Below are 18,803 nucleotides of genomic sequence, written 5' to 3'. Positions count from 1 at the left end.
AGTGATATTTTCTTTTGTATAATCTCCTTTGCTCTTGAACCTCTGCTGAATTTTTCAGTTCAGATATTGTTCTTCAGCTTCATGATTTGTTTAATAAGTTTAAGTTTTCTGTCTCTGTGTTGAAATTTTCTCTTGGTTTGTGTATTGTTCTCTGATTCCAGTGAGCATCTTTGTGACAGGGGAGGATCTCTGGTGACTTTCAGCCCAAACCACTACTTTTTTGGTTTGGGCAGTTAAAGTATGCCATGTCCTATATCCCCTCTGACTTCTGACACAGTCTTTTGGATAGACCTTGGGTCATTGGACATATGGTATATTTATTTTCCTCCCCAGGGAGAAGCCAGGAATTAGGGGGAGGGGTTGTCCCAGTTTGAAGGTGGCTGTGCAATGATAAGTGTTACAACAAGAAAATATCTAAAATTTCCCTGGCAGTTCCAATAAGAATAGAGTCATGCTTTAACTGGGAGCAGGTCTACCCTAAGTAGTACCTGGATTTCTTACAAAGGGAATATGTATTTGAAATATTTTTGAATCAGCGTGTTCATGGAGCCTAGAAGGGACTAGGGCTACTTCTTCTACCATCTTGATGAACAGGTAATGGGAATTTTGGAGGGCTTGTCTTTGGAGGATGTCCAATCCCTATGGTAGAAGGAAAAATTTGGGTAAAATTTTGAGTTCCTAAGAAATTAGAGACACACTGTGGTCCTTTGTGTAAATACACTCCCCTCAGTACTCTATTACACCATAAACCATTCCCTGTAAAAGAGTGAGTAATCTTCTGCTCTGTTTATGACTGAGCACATTATATCATTCCACTCACCTTAAGTCTTCTGTGATTTTCCTAGTGACAAGAATGATAGTAATCAAGGCTGTTTATTTTTGTGTGCTGCTTAAGAGGATTCATAATCAGAAATTATTATCTGTGGTTCAGAACGCTGGTGATTCCCAGTGTTCATCAGAAATTGGATGTGGGCTGTGTCCTCATAGAAATAAAGGGAACAAAGCTGAGGAGACTAATGCTGCCCTTTCAGGACCAGAGGGCTAATACTGGTAAGGAAAAACCAAAGTGCTTTTGACTAAGGAGGGTGTGTTTCTGAATTCCATTTATATTCATGTCTTCCTTTTGTGATGGAAGTCCAGGGATCTAAGGTGGCACTTTCCCCCCCTCCCCTCAGTTTTTGCAATCCTCACACTCATGTGAAATTGATAGAAGGACCTGTTCAGGGAGAGAATGGTAGTGCAGGGAAGGTTCAGAGATATTATTATGTCCAAAGGATGCACTTTATCAGCCAGTTCCATGAACAGAACTCTCAGTTTGTACATTTGTGGTTTTTACTCTGTGACATGAGGCAGGAGCTTAACCTCTCCTCAACTCTAATTCTTTAGTTTTGGATTAGAAAGAATGTTCTTCACTCCCCACCACACCAACTCTAATCCCCATTGGAAGCCAGCACCAGGTTATTGGGGTTGCTGCCTCTAATTTTACTGGTTAGGGGAGGGGTCATGTGGTCAAGGAAATGAAATGAGAGTAGGTGATTCTCTCTTACAGGCGATTCTCTGTCCAATCTTCTTACTGTTTTGTTTCAAAGCAGTCCTGTTGGTATATGGAAGCACTGGCCTTCATTTTGTATACCAGGTTTTGATGTTCTTTGCTTATATAGCTTATAAAGACTCTAACATAGGAAATACCCAAGTAATTAGATTCATCATAAGGGCAAAGCAGATCCTGTGGGAGATTGGTCTAGTCTTAGATATTCCCAGTTCAAACCCTAGTCTTGTGAGAAGAGGTATGGTGGGAAAAAATGAATTGTTCTCTGTATAATTTTTTTCTCCTGTGTTCACAGATCTCCTTAGAGAAGAATGGCTCCTGGAAATGCTTCTTTTGTGACTGAATTCACTCTGGTGGGGCTCACAGACCTACCAGATCTCCAGCTCCCCCTGTTCTGTTTCTATTCATGTATGTGGTCACCGTGTTGGGAAATTTGGGTTTGATCATTCTAATCGGAGTGAATTCACACCTCCACACCCCCACGTACTTTTTCCTCTTCAATTTGTCCTTCATAGACCTCTGTTATTCTTCTATGTTTACGCCCAAAATGCCAATTAACTTCACATCCAAGAAAAATATTATCTCCTACGTGGGGTGCATGACCCAGCTTTACTTTTTCTGTTGTTTTGTTGTTTCTGAATGCTATGTCATCATCCATGGCCTATGATAGCTATGTGGCCATCTGTAACCCACTTTTGTATAATGTTGCCATGTCCCCTAAAGTGTGTTTCCTCCTTATGCTTGGTTGTTACTTGACGGCAGTTTTGGATGCCATGGCCCACACAGGATGCATGCTGCGACTGACCTTCTGTGATGCAAACACCATCAACCATTATTTGTGTGACATCCTCCCTCTGCTCTAGCTCTCCTGTACCAGCACGTATGTGAATGAGCTAGTGGTTTCACTGTGGGGGGCATTAATGTGATTGTACCCAGTGTCACCATCTTTGTGTCTTATGGTTTTATCCTCTTCAGCATCCTGCACATCAACTCTACTGAGGGCAGGTCAAAAGATTTCGGTGCCCGTGGTTCCCACATAATGGCAATTTCTCTCTGTATTTTGGATCGGGTGAATTTATGTATCTTAAACCATCTTCTGTTGGGTCTATGGATGAGGGGAAGATCTCCTCCGTCTTTTATACCAGTGTGGTTCCCTTGATGAACCCTTTGATTTATAGCTTGAGAAATAAAGATGTTACACATGCTGTGTGAAAAACTCTAAGTAGGAGACAGTTTTGATCAGAAACAGTGTCTGCATAGTTAGTTCACATAGGGAGATTCTGTATGTTTAAATAAAATGTGTTTAGTTGCAATAGTCTTTGCCCATTTTTTCCTTAATGTGGTAAAGGAAGTTTGAATCTTATGTTTTTGGTCTTTATAAGGTAGATCTTTTTTTCCCCTCTCTATTACAAAATTACTTCTCTACCTCTTTGTTCTGTTTAGTAATAATATTAAAGAAACATGCTGTCTTTTCCCCCCGTTGTTATTTTGAACTCTTTTCTTTCCCTTGATGAGTAGTCTTCAAAGTATTGAATTATGTACCAGTAGCATGGCATTGTATAATTGGGGATGTTCTTATTTGCCACTTGATATTAGAATACATAACAGGTACTTTGTTTTTTTTTAATAAATTAATTTTTTATTGGTGTTCAATTTACCAACATACAGAATAACACCCAGTGCTCATCCCGTCAGGTGTCCCCCTCAGTGCCCATCACCCACTCACCCCCACCCCCCGCCCTCCTCCCCTTCCACCACCCCTAGTTCTTTTCCCAGAGTTAGGAGTCTTTATGTTCTGTCTCCCTTTCTGATATTTCCCACACATTTCTTCTCCCTTCCCTTATATTCCCTTTCACTATTATTTATATTCCCCAAATGAATGAGAACATACACTGTTTGTCCTTCTCCAATTGACTTACTTCACTCAGCGTAATACCCTCCAGTTCCATCCACGTTGAAGTAAATGGTGGGTATTTGTCATTTCTAATGGCTGAGTAATATTCCATTATATACATAAACCACATCTTCTTTATCCATTCATCTTTCGATGGACACCGAGGCTCCTTCCAGTTTGGCTATTGTGGACATTGCTGCTAGAAACATCGGGGTGCAGGTGTCCCGGCGTTTCATTGCATCTGAATCTTTTTTTTTTTTTTTTTTTTTTTTTTTTTTTATTTATGATAGTCACAGAGAGAGAGAGAGGCAGAGACACAGGCAGAGGGAGAAGCAGGCTCCATGTACCGGGAGCCCGACGTGGGATTCGATCCCGGGTCTCCAGGATCGCGCCCTGGGCCAAAGGCAGGCGCCAAACCGCTGCGCCACCCAGGGATCCCAAATTGCATCTGAATCTTTGGGGTAAATCCCTAACAGTGCAATTGCTGGGTCATAGGGCAGATCTATTTTTAACTCTTTGAGGAACCTCCACACAGTTTTCCAGAGTGGCTGCACCAGTTCACATTCCCACCAACAGTGTAAGAGTGTTCCCTTTTCTCCGCATCCTCTCCAACATTTGTTGTTTCCTGCCTTGTTAATTTTCCCCATTCTCACTGGTGTGAGGTGGTATCTCATTGTGGTTTTGATTTGTATTTCCCTGATGGCAAGTGATGCAGAGCATTTTCTCATGTGCGTGTTGGCCATGTCTATATCTTCCTCTGTGAGATTTCTCTTCATGTCTTTTGCCCATTTCATGATTGGATTGTTTGTTTCTTTGGTGTTGAGTTTAAGAAGTTCTTTATAGATTTTGGAAACTAGCCCTTTATCTGATATGTTATTTGCAAATATCTTCTCCCATTCTGTAGGTTGTCTTTTAGTTTTGTTGACTGTATCCTTTGCTGTGCAAAAGCTTCTTATCTTGATGAAGTCCCAATAGTTCATTTTTGCTTTCATAACAGGTACTTTGTTTGTACTCCCATTTTTCCTTCCTCCAATGGCCAGAACATGTCTTCTTTAAATGCCAGAGATTAAAGAGTCCAGAAAGACAATCAATCGACGTTAATCCATTTTGCCTAGCTAGACATTATGTATTGTGTCTTTTAGCAGACTTTGATTTTTTACCTTTATACAGCCAAACCAACACATAACTGAATTTCAAAATATATTTATTATATGGATGGGAAAGTGAAGCTCAGAGTAGGTTTATCTAAAATTACAGAGCTACACTAGGTAAGAGTTGCCCTAAATTCTCAGCATTCTCATTTCAGGTCTACTACTCTTTTTATTCTGTTTTGCTCTTTTATTCTTTTTTTTTTTTAGTTTCAAGTTTTTATTTAAATTCTACTTAGTTAACATACAGTATAATATTCATTTCAGGTATAGAATATCATGATTATCACTTACATACAACACCCAGTGCTCATCACAACCATTCCCTCCTTAATCCCCATCAGCCACTTAACCCATTTTCTTACCCACATCTCCTCCAGCAACACTCAGTTTGTTCTTTATGGTTAAGAGTCTGGTTTATGGTTTGTCTCTCTTTTCTCCCCCATTCATTTGTTTTGTTTCTTAAATTCCACATATAAGTGAAATTATGTGGTATTTGTCTTTCTCTGACTGATTTATTTCACTTAGTATAATAATCTCTAGTTCCATCTGGGTCATTGCAAATGGCAAGATTTCATTCTTTTCCATCACTGAGTAATAAATATTCAAATATATATATATATATATATATATATATACACACACACACACACACACACACACACACACACCCCACTTGTTTAACCATTCATCAGTCAATGACATTTTGGCTTTTTCCATAATTTAGGTATTGTTGATACTGCTGCTATAAACATCAGAGTGCATTTATCCCTTTAAATCACTATTTTTGTATCCTCTGGGTAAATACCTAGTAGTACAATGATGGATCCTAGGTTGGTTCTATTTTTAATTTTCTAAGGAACTTCCATACTCTTTTCTAGAGTGGCTGCACCAGTTTTCATTCCCACCAACAGTATAATAGGGTTTCCCTTTCTCTGCATCTTGCCAACACTTGTTTCCTGTGTTGTTAATTCTAGCCATTCTGATAGGTGAAAGGGGATATCTCATTGTAGTTTTCATTTGTATTTCCCTGATGATCAAGATGGTGGATATCTTTTTCATTTGTCTATTGGACATCTGTAGGTTTTTGAAGAAATGTCTATTCCTTTTTATGCTCATTTTTAACTAGGTTATTTTTTTTTGGGTGTTGAGTTTGATAAGCTCTTTATATATTTTGGATACTAATCCTTTATTAGATATCATTTGCAAATATTTTCTCCCATTCAGAAGTTGACTTTTAGTTTTGTGGATTTTTTTACTTTGCTTTGAAGAAGCTTTTTATCTTGATGAAGTTACAATAGTTTATTTTTGCTTTTGTATCTCTTGCCTCGGTGTACCCAACTACTACGTAGTTGCTATGGCTGATGTCAAAAACGTTTCTACCTGTGTTCTCATCTATGATTCTGATGATTTCTTGTCACACGTTTAGATCTTTCACCTATTTTGAATTTATTTTTGTGTATGATGTAAGAAAGTGGTCCTGTTTCATTGTTTTGCATGTTGCTGTTCAGTTTTCCCAACAGTATTTTTTGAAGAGACTTTTTTTACATTTGACATTCTTTTCTGCTTTGTTAAAGATTAGTTGACCATATAGTTGAAGGTCTATTTCTGAGTTTTCTATTCTGTTCCATTGATCTATGTGTCTGTTTTTGTGCCAGTACCGTACTGTCCTGATCACTACAGCTTTGTAATATACTTGGAAGTATGGAATTGTGATGCTTCCAGATTTGTTTTTCTTTTTCAAGATTACTGAGGCTATTTGGAGTCTTTTGTGGGTACACACAAATTTTAGGATTGTTTGTTTGACCTCTGTGAAAAATGCTCCTGGAATTTTGATAGGGATTGCATTTAATGTGTAGATTGCTTTGAGTAGTATAGACATTTTGACAATATTTGTTCTTTCAATCCATGAACATGGAATGATTTCCCTTTTGCTTATATGAAAAACCCACAGCTATTATCATCCTAAGTTGGGAAAAAATGACAACTTTTCCTTTTTGGTCAGGAACAAGACAGGGATGTCGTCTACTCTCCACTGTTTTTTAATATCGTAGTGGAAGTCCTAGCTTCTCAGGAATCAGACAACCAAAAGAAATAAAAGGCATCCATATCAGCAAGGAAGAAGACAAACTCACTATTTGCCGACGCAATGATACTTTAGGTAGAAAACCCAAAAGACTTCAAAAAATTGCTAGAACTGATTTATGAATTCAGTAAAGTCACAAGATCAAAGTCAATGCACAGAAATCAGTTGCATTTCTGTACCCCAATAATTAAGCAGCACAAAGAAAATCAAGGTATTGATCCCATTTACAATTGCACCAAAACCCATAAGATACCTAAAGATAAATATAACTAAAGAGGTAAATGATCTGTACTCTGAAAACATTAAAACACTTATGAAAGAAATTGAAGATTACACAAAGAAATCTTTTAATATTATCTTGTATTTTATTATCTTAATGTCTTATTTAGAGGAAACATTTTTAATTTTGATAATGTGCAATTTAACAATGTTTTATTTTATAAATGTTTCGTTTTCTTATCATGCCTTAGGAATATTTCCCTAACCATAGGCCATAAACGTTTTTCTTTTTTTTCTTTTGTAAAAGTCTTAAGGTTTTATGTTTTACATTTATAAATTTTGTTTACTATTTATCCTTATGTGTGAAATGAGCTGTTGTTTTTTTTGTAGATGCCTGTTTTCAGGTTCAGAAATTTCCCTTTTACTTATGTATTTTATACATAATTGTATACATTTATACAGTAAAATAGTAAACTCACATTGTAATTTATATAATATTTTTCTATATTTATTAAGATGATCATATAGTTTTCCTTATTACTCCTTTGATATGGTGAGTTAATTTGACTGATATTCAGATATTAAGCCAGGCTTGTATTCCCATGGTTAAACATTAATTTTTATGATATATTTTTACTTCTATATATTTGGATTCAGTATGCTAGAACTAAAAAATTACAGCTGTGATTATGAAGGGCATTGTTCTACAGTTTTCCTTTCTTGTAATGATTTTGGTTTTGATATCAAGGTATTGCAAATTCATTGCAAATAAAATGAATTGCCATGTTTCTCCTTTTTAATTTTTATGAGAGATTGCTGGAATTATTTTTCTGGAAAGTTTAAAAGTGTTTAACAATGAAATTATCTAGATAGAATTAATGCTTTTTTTCATGTCAAAATTTTTCCTGTCCTGGGGGCACTCGCCAAGCAGCCTTAGCCTGGCTCCTCGAGGGGGCCCCTACCCCTTGGATGTTTTTTTATTTATTTCTTTATTTTTTTTTCCATCTTCCTACCTTGATAGAAGCACAAACTTTTCTCACTGTAGCATTCCAGCTGTTCTCTCTTTAAATCTCAGGCTGAATTCATAGGTTTTCAGGATGATTTGAAAGTTATCTAGATAAGTTAGTGGGGTCAGGTGACTTGGGGACCCTACTCTTCCGCCATCTTTTCATGTCAAAATTTTTTTTTTATAAATTAATTTTTATTGGTGTTCAATTTACCAACATACAGAATAACACCCAGTGCTCATCCCGTCAAGTGTCCCCCTCCGTGCCCGTCACCCATTCACCCCCACCCCCCGCCCTCCTCCCGCTCCACCACCCCTAGTTCATTTCCCAGAGTTAGAAGTCTTTATGTTCTGTGTCCCTTTCTGATATCTCCCACACATTTCTTCTCCCTTCCCTTATATTCCCTTCACTATTATTCATATTCCCCAAATGAGTGAGAACATACACTGTTTGTCCTTCTCCGATTGACTTACTTCACTCAGCATAATATCCTCCAGTTCCATCCACGTTGAAGCAAATGGTGGGTATTTGTTGTTTCTAATGGCTGAGTAATATTCCATTGTATACATAAACCACATCTTCTTTATCCATTCATCTTTCGATGGGCACCGAGGCTCCTTCCACAGTTTGGCTATTGTGGACATGGCTGCTAGAAACATCGGGGTACAGGTGCCCCGGCGTTTCATTGCATCAGAATCTTCGGGGTAAATCCTTAACAGTGCAATTGCTGGGTCGTAGGGCAGGTCTATTTTTAATTCTTTGAGGAACCTCCACACAGTTTTCCAGAGTGGCTGCACCAGTTCACATTCCCACCAACAGTGTAAGAGGGTTCCCTTTTCTCCACATCCTCTCCAACATTTGTTGTTTCCTGCCTTATTAATTTTCCCCCTTCTCACTGGTGTGAGGTGGTATCTCATTGTGGTTTTGATTTGTATTTCCCTGATGGCAAGTGATGCAGAGCATTTTCTCATGTGCATGTTGGCCATGTCTATGTCTTCCTCTGTGAGATTTCTCTTCATGTCTTTTGCCCATTTCATGATTGGATTGTTTGTTTCTTTGGTGTTGAGTTTAAGAAGTTCTTTACAGATTTTGGAAACTAGCCCTTTATCTGATATGTTATTTGCAAATATCTTCTCCCATTCTGTAGGTTGTCTTTGAGTTTTGTTGACTGTATCCTTTGCTGTGCAAAAGCTTCTTATCTTGATGAAGTCCCAATAGTTCATTTTTGCTTTTGTTTCTTTTGTTTTCGTGGAAGTATCTTGCAAGAAGTTACTGTGGCCAAGTTCAAAAAGGGTGTTGCCTGTGTTCTCCTCTAGGATTTTGATGGAGTCTTGTCTCACATTTAAATCTTTCATCCATTTTGAGTTTATCTTTGTGTATGGTGCAAGAGAGTGGTCTAGTTTCATTCTTCTGCATGTGGATGACCAATTTTCCCAGCACCATTTATTGAAGAGACTGTCTTTCTTCCAGTGGATCGTCTTTCCTCCTTTGTCGAATATTAGTTGACCATAAAGTTCAGGGTCCATTTCTGGATTCTCTATTCTGTTCCATTGGTCTATGTGTCTGTTTTTGTGCCAGTACCACACTGTCTTGATGACCACAGCTTTGTAGTACAACCTGAAATCTGGCATTGTGATGCCCCCAGCTATGGTTTTCTTTTTTAAAATTCCCCTGGCTATTCGGGGTCTTTTCTGATTCCACACAAATCTTAAAATAATTTGTTCTAAGTCTCTGAAAAAAGTCCATGGTATTTTGATAGGGATTGCATTGAACGTGTAAATTGCCCTGGGTAGCATTGACATTTTCACAATATTAATTCTGCCAATCCATGAGCATGGAATATTTTTCCATCTCTTTGTGTCTTCCTCAATTTCTTTCAGAAGTGTTCTATAGTTTTTAGGGTATAGATCCTTTACCTCTTTGGTTAGGTTTATTCCTAGGTATCTTATGCTTTTGGGTGCAATTGTAAATGGGATTGACTCCTTAATTTCTCTTTCTTCAGTCTCATTGTTAGTGTATAGGAATGCCATTGATTTCTGGGCATTGATTTTGTATCCTGCCACGCTACCAAATTGCTGTATGAGTTCTAGCAATCTTGGGGTGGAGGCTTTTGGGTTTTCTATGTAGAGTATCATGTCATCGGCGAAGAGGGAGAGTTTGACTTCTTCTTTGCCAATTTGAATGCCTTTAATGTCTTTTTGTTGTCTGATTGCTGAGGCTAGGACTTCCAATACTATGTTGAATAGCAGTGGTGAGAATGGACATCCCTGTCTGGTTCCTGATCTTAGGGGAAAGGCTCCCAGTGCTTCCCCATTGAGAATGATATTTGCTGTGGGCTTTTCGTAGATGGCTTTTAAGATATCGAGGAAAGTTCCCTCTATCCCTACACTCTGAAGAGTTTTGATCAGGAATGGATGCTGTATTTTGTCAAATGCTTTCTCTGCATCTAATGAGAGGATCATATGGTTCTTGGTTTTTCTCTTGCTGATATGATGAATCACATTGATTGTTTTACGAGTGTTGAACCAGCCTTGCATCCCGGGGATAAATCCTACTTGGTCATGGTGAATAATTTTCTTAATGTGTTGTTGGATCCTATTGGCTAGTATCTTGTTGAGAATTTTTGCATCCATGTTCATCAGGGATATTGGTCTGTAATTCTCCTTTTTGGTGGGGTCTTTGTCTGGTTTTGGAATTAAGGTGATGCTGGCCTCATAGAATGAATTTGGAAGTACTCCATCTCTTTCTATCTTTCCAAACAGCTTTAGTAGAATAGGTATGATTTCTTCTTTAAACGTTTGATAGAATTCCCCTGGGAAGCCATCTGGCCCTGGACTCTTGTGTCTTGGGAGGTTTTTGAGGACTTCTTCAATTTCCTCCCTGGTTATTGGCCTGTTCAGGTTTTCTATTTCTTCCTGCTCCAGTTTTGGTAGTTTGTGGCTTTCCAGGAATGCGTCCATTTCTTCTAGATTGCCTAATTTATTGGCGTAGAGCTGTTCATAATATGTTTTTAAAATTGTTTGTATTTCCTTGGTGTTGGTAGTGATCTCTCCTTTCTCATTCATGATTTTATTAATTTGAGTCTTCTCTCTCTTCTTTTTAATAAGGTTGGCTAATGGTTTATCTATCTTATTAATTCTTTCAAAGAACCAACTCCTGGTTCTATTGATCTGTTCCACAGTTCTTCTGGTCTCAATTTCGTTGAGTTCAGCTCGAATTTTAATTAACTCTCTTCTTCTGCTGGGCGTCGGGTCGATTTGCTGCTTCTTCTCTAGCTCCTTTATGTGTAAGGTTAGCTTTTGTATTTGAGTTCTTTCCAGTTTTTGAATGGATGCTTGTATTGCGATGTATTTCCCCCTCAGGACTGCTTTTGCTGCATCCCAAAGATTTTGAACAGTTGTATCTTCATTCTCATTAGTTTCCATGAATCTTTTTAATTCTTCCTTAATTTCCTGGTTGACCCTTTTATCTTTTAGCAGGATGGTCCTTAACCTCCACGTGTTTGAGGTCCTTCCAAACTTCTTCTTGTGATTGAGTTCTAATTTCAAGGCGTTATGGTCTGAGAATATGCAGGGGACGATCCCAATCTTTTGGTATCGGTTCAGACCCGATTTGTGACCCAGTATGTGGTCTATTCTGGAAAAAGTTCCATGTGCACTTGAGAAGAATGTGTATTCAGTTGAGTTTGGATGTAAAGTTCTGTAGATATCTGTGAAATCTATCTGGTCCAGTGTATCATTTAAAGCTCTCGTTTCTTTGGAGATGTTGTGTTTAGAAGACCTATCAAGGGTAGAGAGAGCTAGATTGAAGTCACCAAGTATAAGTGTATTATTATCTAAGTATTTCTTTACTTTGGTTAATAATTCGTTTAAGTATTTGGCAGCTCCCACATTCGGGGCATATATATTGAGGATTGTTAAGTCCTCTTGTTGGATAGATCCTTTAAGTATGATATAGTGTCCCTCTTCGTCTCTCACTACTGTCTTCGGAGTGAATTTTAGTTTATCTGATATAAGGATGGCTACCCCTGCTTTCTTTTGAGAACCATTTGAATGGTAAATGGTTCTCCAACCTTTTATTTTCAGGTTGTAGGTGTCCTTCTGTCTAAAATGAGTCTCTTGTAGACAGCAAATAGATGGGTCCTGCTTTTTTATCCAGTCTGAAACCCTGCGCCTTTTGATGGGGTCATTAAGCCCGTTCACGTTCAGAGTTACTATTGACAGATATGAGTTTAGTGTCATCATGATATCTATTTAGTCCTTGTTTTTGTGGATTGTTCCACTGAACTTCTTCTTAAAGGGGAATTTTAAGAGTCCCCCTTAAAATTTCTTGCAGAGCTGGTTTGGAGGTCACATATTCTTTCAGTTCCTGCCTGTCTTGGAAGCTCTTTATCTCTCCTTCCATTTTGAATGAGAGCCTTGCTGGATAAAGTATTCTTGGTTGCATGTTCTTCTCATTTAGGACCCTGAATATATCCTGCCAGCCCTTTCTGGCCTGCCACGTCTCTGTGGAGAGGTCTGCTGTTACCCTAATATTCCTCCCCATGAAAGTCAGGGACTTCTTGTCTCTTGCTGCTTTAAGGATCTTCTCTTTATCTTTGGAATTTGCAAGCTTCACTATTAGATGTCGAGGTGTTGAACGGTTTTTATTGATTTTAGGGGGGGATCTCTCTATTTCCTGGATCTGAATGCCTGTTTCCCTTCCCAGATTGGGAAAGTTTTCAGCTAGGATTTGTTCAAATACATATTCTGGCCCTCTGTCCCTTTCGGCGCCCTCGGGAACCCCAATTAAACGTAGGTTTTTCTTCCTTAGAGTGTCATTTATTTCCCTTAATCTGTCTTCATGGTTCTTTAATTGTTTATCTCTTTTTTCCTCAGTTTCCCTCTTTGCCATTAACTTGTCTTCTATGTCACTCACTCGTTCTTCCACCTCGTTAACCCTCGTCCTTAGGACTTCTAGTTTGGATTGCATCTCATTCAGTTGATTTTTAATTTCTGCCTGATTGGATCTAAATTCTGCAGTCATGAAGTCTCGTGAGTCCTTAATGCTTTTTTCTAGAGCCACCAGTAGCTGTAGAATAGTGCTTCTGAATTGGCTTTCTGACATTGAATTGTAATCCAGATTTTGTAGCTCTGTGGGAGAGAGGGCTGTTTCTGATTCTTTCTTTTGAGGTGAGGTTTTCCTTCTAGTCATTTTGCTCAGTGCGGAGTGGCCAAAAACAAGTTGTATTGGGAAAAGGAGAGAAAGAGAGAGAAGGAAAGAAAAGAGAAAAAGAAAAAAGAAAAAGGAAAGAAGAGAAGAAAAAGGGAAAGCAAAAGAAAGAAAGGTGAAAAAAAAAGGGGGGGTGGGGGAAGCAATCAGAAATCAAAAAGAAAAGAAAAAAGAAAAGCAAAAAAAAAAAAAAAAAACCACGGGGGAGTATTTCTGTAGACTTTAAGTCCCTTGACTTCCCCTGGAACTGGTCCGTCCAGCTGGTCTTCTGGGGGAGGGGCCTGTTGCGCTGATTTTCAGGTGTTAGCACTTGGGGGAGCTGCTCTGCCCCTGCCTGCTGCAGGGCTCAGCGGGGGTTGTTTACCCCGTGAGGTCTCAGGAGGAACAGTTGCAGTTGCTATGGCAACTCTGGAAGCCTGGATTCAGCCTCCGCAGGAACTACGGGGGCTCGGGGCTCTCGGCTCTCCGTCTGCAGGGCCTGGAGGCTCCGGGGCGGGGCCGCTGATCTGCTCAGCTCGGGGCAGGAGCGTCCTCGCTGTCCTGTGCCCTCCCGGCCTCTGCCTGTCCCGGGGGGAGGCCGGATCCTGGGCTGTGTCCCGGCGCCCTGTGCTCCGGGGCCTGCGTTGTTGGATTTGCGCTCCCGCCCCGCAGCTCCCTCCCTGGAGCCGCTCCCGAGCCCCTCCGAACTGCTCCGAGCCCCTCCGAACTGCTCCGGTGCGTGCTGCAGCCCTTAGGGAGCTCGGAGCACTCTCCTGCGCTCGCAGGTGTCTGTTAGTGTCCCCGGGAGCCCGAGGGCATCCCCGCCCTCCTGGGTCCTGCTCCAACTCCCTGCGAGCCCCTTTCCGCCTGTCCGGGAAGGTTGGTGCAGCTCCTGCTCCTCCGGGACGGGGCTTTCCTGTCCTGGGGACACTCGCCCCGGCCTCAGCCCGGCTCCTCCGGGGCCCCTCCCCCTCGGAGGCCTTTTGTTTCTTTATTTCTTTTTCCCCGTCTTCCTACCTTGATAGAAGCGTGAACTCCTCTCACTGTAGCATTCCAGCTGGTCTCTCTTTACATCTCAGGCCGAATTCGTAGATTTTCAGGATGGTTTGAAGGTTATCTAGGTAATTTGGTGGGGACAGGTGATTTGGGGACCCTACTCTTCCGCCATCTTGCCCCTCCTCCCTCTGTATCTCATGTCAAAATTTTTAACTGAAATTTCAAGTTCTTTAATAGATATAAATCCACTGTAATTACCTACTTCTTAAGTAAGCTTTGGAAGTTTGTGTGTTTCAGCAAACTTATCCATTTAATTGGTTGCCAAACTTATTAGCATAAATTTGTTTATAATATTCCCTTACTTTCAAGTCCATAGGATCTCTGGTAACAACTTCTTATATTTTTGTGGTATCAGTAATATGTGCCTTTCTCTTTTTCACTTATTCAGTCTGGCTAAAGGATTATTATTTTCACTGATCTCAAAAACAGAAGTTTTAGATTAATTGATTTTGCATATTGTACTTTGTTTCCTATTTTATTGCTTTTTGCCCTTACATTTATAACTTACTTTTTCTTGAATGTTTAGGGTTTGTTTTCTTTTAAGATTTATGTATTAATTTGAGAGAGAGCATGCAAGTGCATGGGGGGAGGAGAGAGGGAGAGAATCTTCAGGCAGATTCCCTGCTGAGCGTGGAGCCCATTGTGGGGCTCCATCTCACCAACCATGAGATAGTGACCTGACCCTAAACCAAGAGGTTGCTTAACCAACTGGTTGCTTTACCAACTGAACTACCCAGGTGCCCCTGGGGCTTATTTTTTTGTGATTTTATGAGATGGAAATATAAACCTTAGGCTTGAAATATAGCTTCTTGTCAAGTACGGGTACTTAGGTGCCTAAACTGCATGTAAGCACTACATTTAACTATATTACCTCTGTTTTGATAAGTTTTGTTTTTATTTGGTTTCTTTTTTCCATGTACTACTCCATTAGATGTATACACTTACATTTTGTATTGTAATTTTGTTGAATTCCAATTTATCTATTTTTTTCTCTTGTCATTTGTGCTGTAGGTGTCATTAAAGAAATCATTGCCGAACCCAAGGTCACAATGTCTTGTATAGATATTTTCTTGCATAAGTTTTATGATACTACGTCTTATATTTATATCTGTGATTTATTTGGGGTTAATTTTGTTTCTTGTGTGAGATAGGGATCCAATTTCATTTCTTCAAATGTGAACATCCACTTGTTCCAGCATTTGTGGAAGAGATTATTGACTCCATAGAACATCTTGGCATCCATGTTGAAAGTTAAGTGACCATTAATATGAGGACTATTTTTACATTCTCTTCATTGAAATACATGCCATAAGATTGTTCCACTCATATGTGGAATTTAAGAAGCAAAACAAATGAACACGGAGGGAAAAGAGAGGGTAGGTAGGGAGGAATAAGGAACAGCCTTAATTTTTTTTCTCTAGTACTAACTAGTCTTTGAAAAATTTCTTGTTTTAGCCCTTACCACTCCTCTAAAGAATTCAAACACTCTCTATAATCACAGTGCTATCTGCATTAGATCTAGAACTTATTCATCTTTTAACGGGAAGTCTGATGAGTGTCATCCCAATTCCCACTTTTCCCAGCTCCTGGTAATCACTTTTCTACTCTCCATTTCTTTGAGTCTGGCTTTTTAGATTCCATATGCAAGCGGTATCATACAGTATTTTGTCTTTCTCTCCCTGATTTACTTCACTTAGCAAGTCCTCTAGGACGATCTATGGTGTTGTAAAGGGCAGAATTCCGTTCTTTCTCATGGCTGAAAAATGTTGCATTGTGTATGTATACCACATACTTAAAACTTACTAAGGGAGTTGTCTTAAAAGTTCTCACTGCAAAAAAGAAATGGTAACTAAGTAACTTGATGGAAGTGTTAGCAAATACTGCTGTGGTGATCATATGGAAATATATGTTTATCAAATAAACACATTGTACACTTAAAGCTACACAGTGTTATATGTCACTATGTCTAGATAAATTTGGAAGAAAAAGAATTCAAATTCTTGTTACATTGACATAAGGGTAAGTGAAAGGAGAATGCAAAATAATTACCAAATTTTTCTTCCAGCATATTAAAATGTATATTTTTTCATGTTTAAAAGTGAAACTAACATATATACATACATACACATATATATGGTTTTCCTATATATGGTTTCCTATACATGGTTTCCATATATATATATCAAGGATCTTAATTTGCTTTTAAAAATACTCATATGTGGAATTTAAGAAGCAAAACAAATGAGCATGGAGGGAAAAAGAGAGGAAAACCAAGAAACAGGTTTTTAAGTGTAGAAAACAAACTGTTGGTTATCAGAGGGGAGGTGGATGGGAGATGGTTTAAATAGGTGATAGGGATTAAGGAGTGTACTTGTTGCGATGAGCACCAGGTGTCTTATAGAAGTGTTGAATTGCTAAATTGTACACCTGAAACTAAATTTACACTATATGTTAACCTACTAGAAATTAAATAAAAAAATTGGAAAGAAAAAAGAAAATAAATATTCCTAAAGCCTTCTTGGGATATTTCTTATAGCATTCTTTTTTCTTTTAAATTGATTCAAATATTGTCTAAGACAAAAGTCCCCATCAGAGGGAGCTATTTACTTAGATTATTGCCGAAACATTAATTTCCAATTGGTAGGGACCTCCTTGGACCACATAACTCTATACCTTAATTCTTAGAAAGAAGTAAAACAAATTAATATTTCACGCTATTAACATTTTGATACAGAAGAAAATTCTTACTTTCATGATAGTTGTGATTGTAGGAAGGCTTTCCCCCTGAAGACCCAAGTGTTCCTTCTCACTTTTACATTCTAAATTGTGTGGGAAATTTATGAATTAGAAAATCTCAGAGGCAACATATTTTTCCTAGAAGTGTCATGATAGGACAGTTGATGCTCAAAATAGAGTAAATCCTAGATTTCTGCACTTCTCTTTGTTTTTTATTTTAAGATTTTATTTATTTATTCATGAGAGACATAGAGAGAGAAGCAGAGACACAAGCAGAGGGAGAAGCAGGCTCCCTGTGGGATCCTGATGTGGGACTTGATCCCAGGACTCCAGGATCACAACCTGAGGCAAAGGCAAACGCTCAAACACTCAGCCACCCAGGTGCCCCAATTGCATTTCTCTTTGAATAATACATATACTGTCACATTGTGGGATTTGCTAGGACATGTTTTTGAGCTCTATTGTCCAGAAACCCAATTGTTCATTTCCTTTACACCCCAGATTTTTTTAAAAAAATTTTTATTTATTTATGATAGTCACAGAGAGAAGGAGAGAGAGGTAGAGACACAGGCAGAGGGAGAAGCAGGCTCCATGCACCGAGAGCCCGACGTGGGATTCGATTCCAGGTCTCCAGGATCGCGCCCTGGGCCAAAGGTAGGCGCCAAACCGCTGCGCCACCCAGGGATCCCTACACCCCAGATTTTTATACTTTTTATCTGCTCAGAAATTTCATATTATGGCAAGTTTTGAGTACAGGAAAGAGTAGCTTTTAGTCATGGCCACTTATTTTGAGCAGGGGATAGGCATTAAATGCACTGGTCACACAAGTCATAGATCAGCAGGTCCCTTTTCTGGTTCTTCATTTTTACTCAGGTTCCAAGAGGAAAAATAAAGTCAAGCTAGCCAGCTCTTAATCATAGCTTCCATTTGCAGTTTTTTTTTTATTTTTTTTCCATTTGCAGTTTTATATTTGTACTTTGAGATGGGGAGTTTTGGTTTTTATAAAGATGCCCACAAAGAGAACGAGGTGTCTCCTTTAATACCACACACAGTAGTCATGTTTTCTAGCAAGATTTCTAACCTCATTTCATACAATTAATAATCTATTCTTTACCTTGGTCCATTTCCAAAATGTTGCATCTTGAATCCCCTAATTTTATGAGTATAGAAGTTTCAAAATCATATGTGGTATGTTGGAAAGATCCTAAACATGGACTTTAAATGTAGATCTTTATTATAGATACAGAGAATGAAGAAAGACCTTTAAAGTAAAGTCTTTTATAGGCTGAATGTTTGTGGCTTCCTCAAATTCCTGTGCTGAAACTCACCCCTTCGTGTGATGGTATTAGGAGGTGAGAACTCGGGATCCCTGGGTGGCGCAGCGGTTTGGCGCCTGCCTTTGGCCCAGGGCGCGATCCTGGAGACCCGGGATCGAATCCCACGTTGGGCTCCCGGTGCATGGAGCCTGCTTCTCCCTCTGCCTGTGTCTCTGCCTCTCTCTCTCTCTCTCTGTGACTATCATAAATATAAATAAATAAATAAATAAATAAATAAATAAATAAAGGAGGTGAGAACTCTGGTAGTTGATTGGGTCATGAAAGTAGAGCCTTCATGAATGGGATCAGTGCCCTTATAAAAGAGATATCAGAAAGTTCGCTTTTCTCTTTGATCATGTGAGGACAGAGCAAGAAGACAAGCAGTGTATGAACCAAGAAGAGAGAACTCATCAGAGATTAAAATAAATTTCTCTTGTTTATAAGCCACCAATCCATGGATTTGTTATAGCAGCCCAAACAGGCTAACACGTACCTACATGGTCTTTTCCATCCTTCTCCCTTTAGAGTTGGCATTAAGGAAGGCACTTGATGTAATGAGCACTGGATATTACACGCAATTGATGAATCACTAAATTCTACTC

The 18,803-nt window shown here is 39.0% G+C and overlaps 1 pseudogene; it reads left to right on the top strand.

Moving 5' to 3' along the window:
- The first annotated feature begins 1,860 nt into the window (after positions 1 to 1,860).
- Positions 1,861 to 2,788, top strand: LOC129497478 (olfactory receptor 8B3-like; annotated as a pseudogene).
- The last annotated feature ends 16,015 nt before the right edge of the window (positions 2,789 to 18,803 follow it).

The sequence above is a fragment of the Nyctereutes procyonoides genome, unplaced genomic scaffold (assembly GCF_905146905.1).
Source record: "Nyctereutes procyonoides isolate TBG_1078 unplaced genomic scaffold, NYPRO_anot_genome, whole genome shotgun sequence".
Taxonomy (NCBI): Eukaryota; Metazoa; Chordata; class Mammalia; order Carnivora; family Canidae; genus Nyctereutes; species Nyctereutes procyonoides.
Note: the sequence above shows the minus strand (reverse complement) of the source record. Positions and strands in the feature narration are given on the sequence as shown.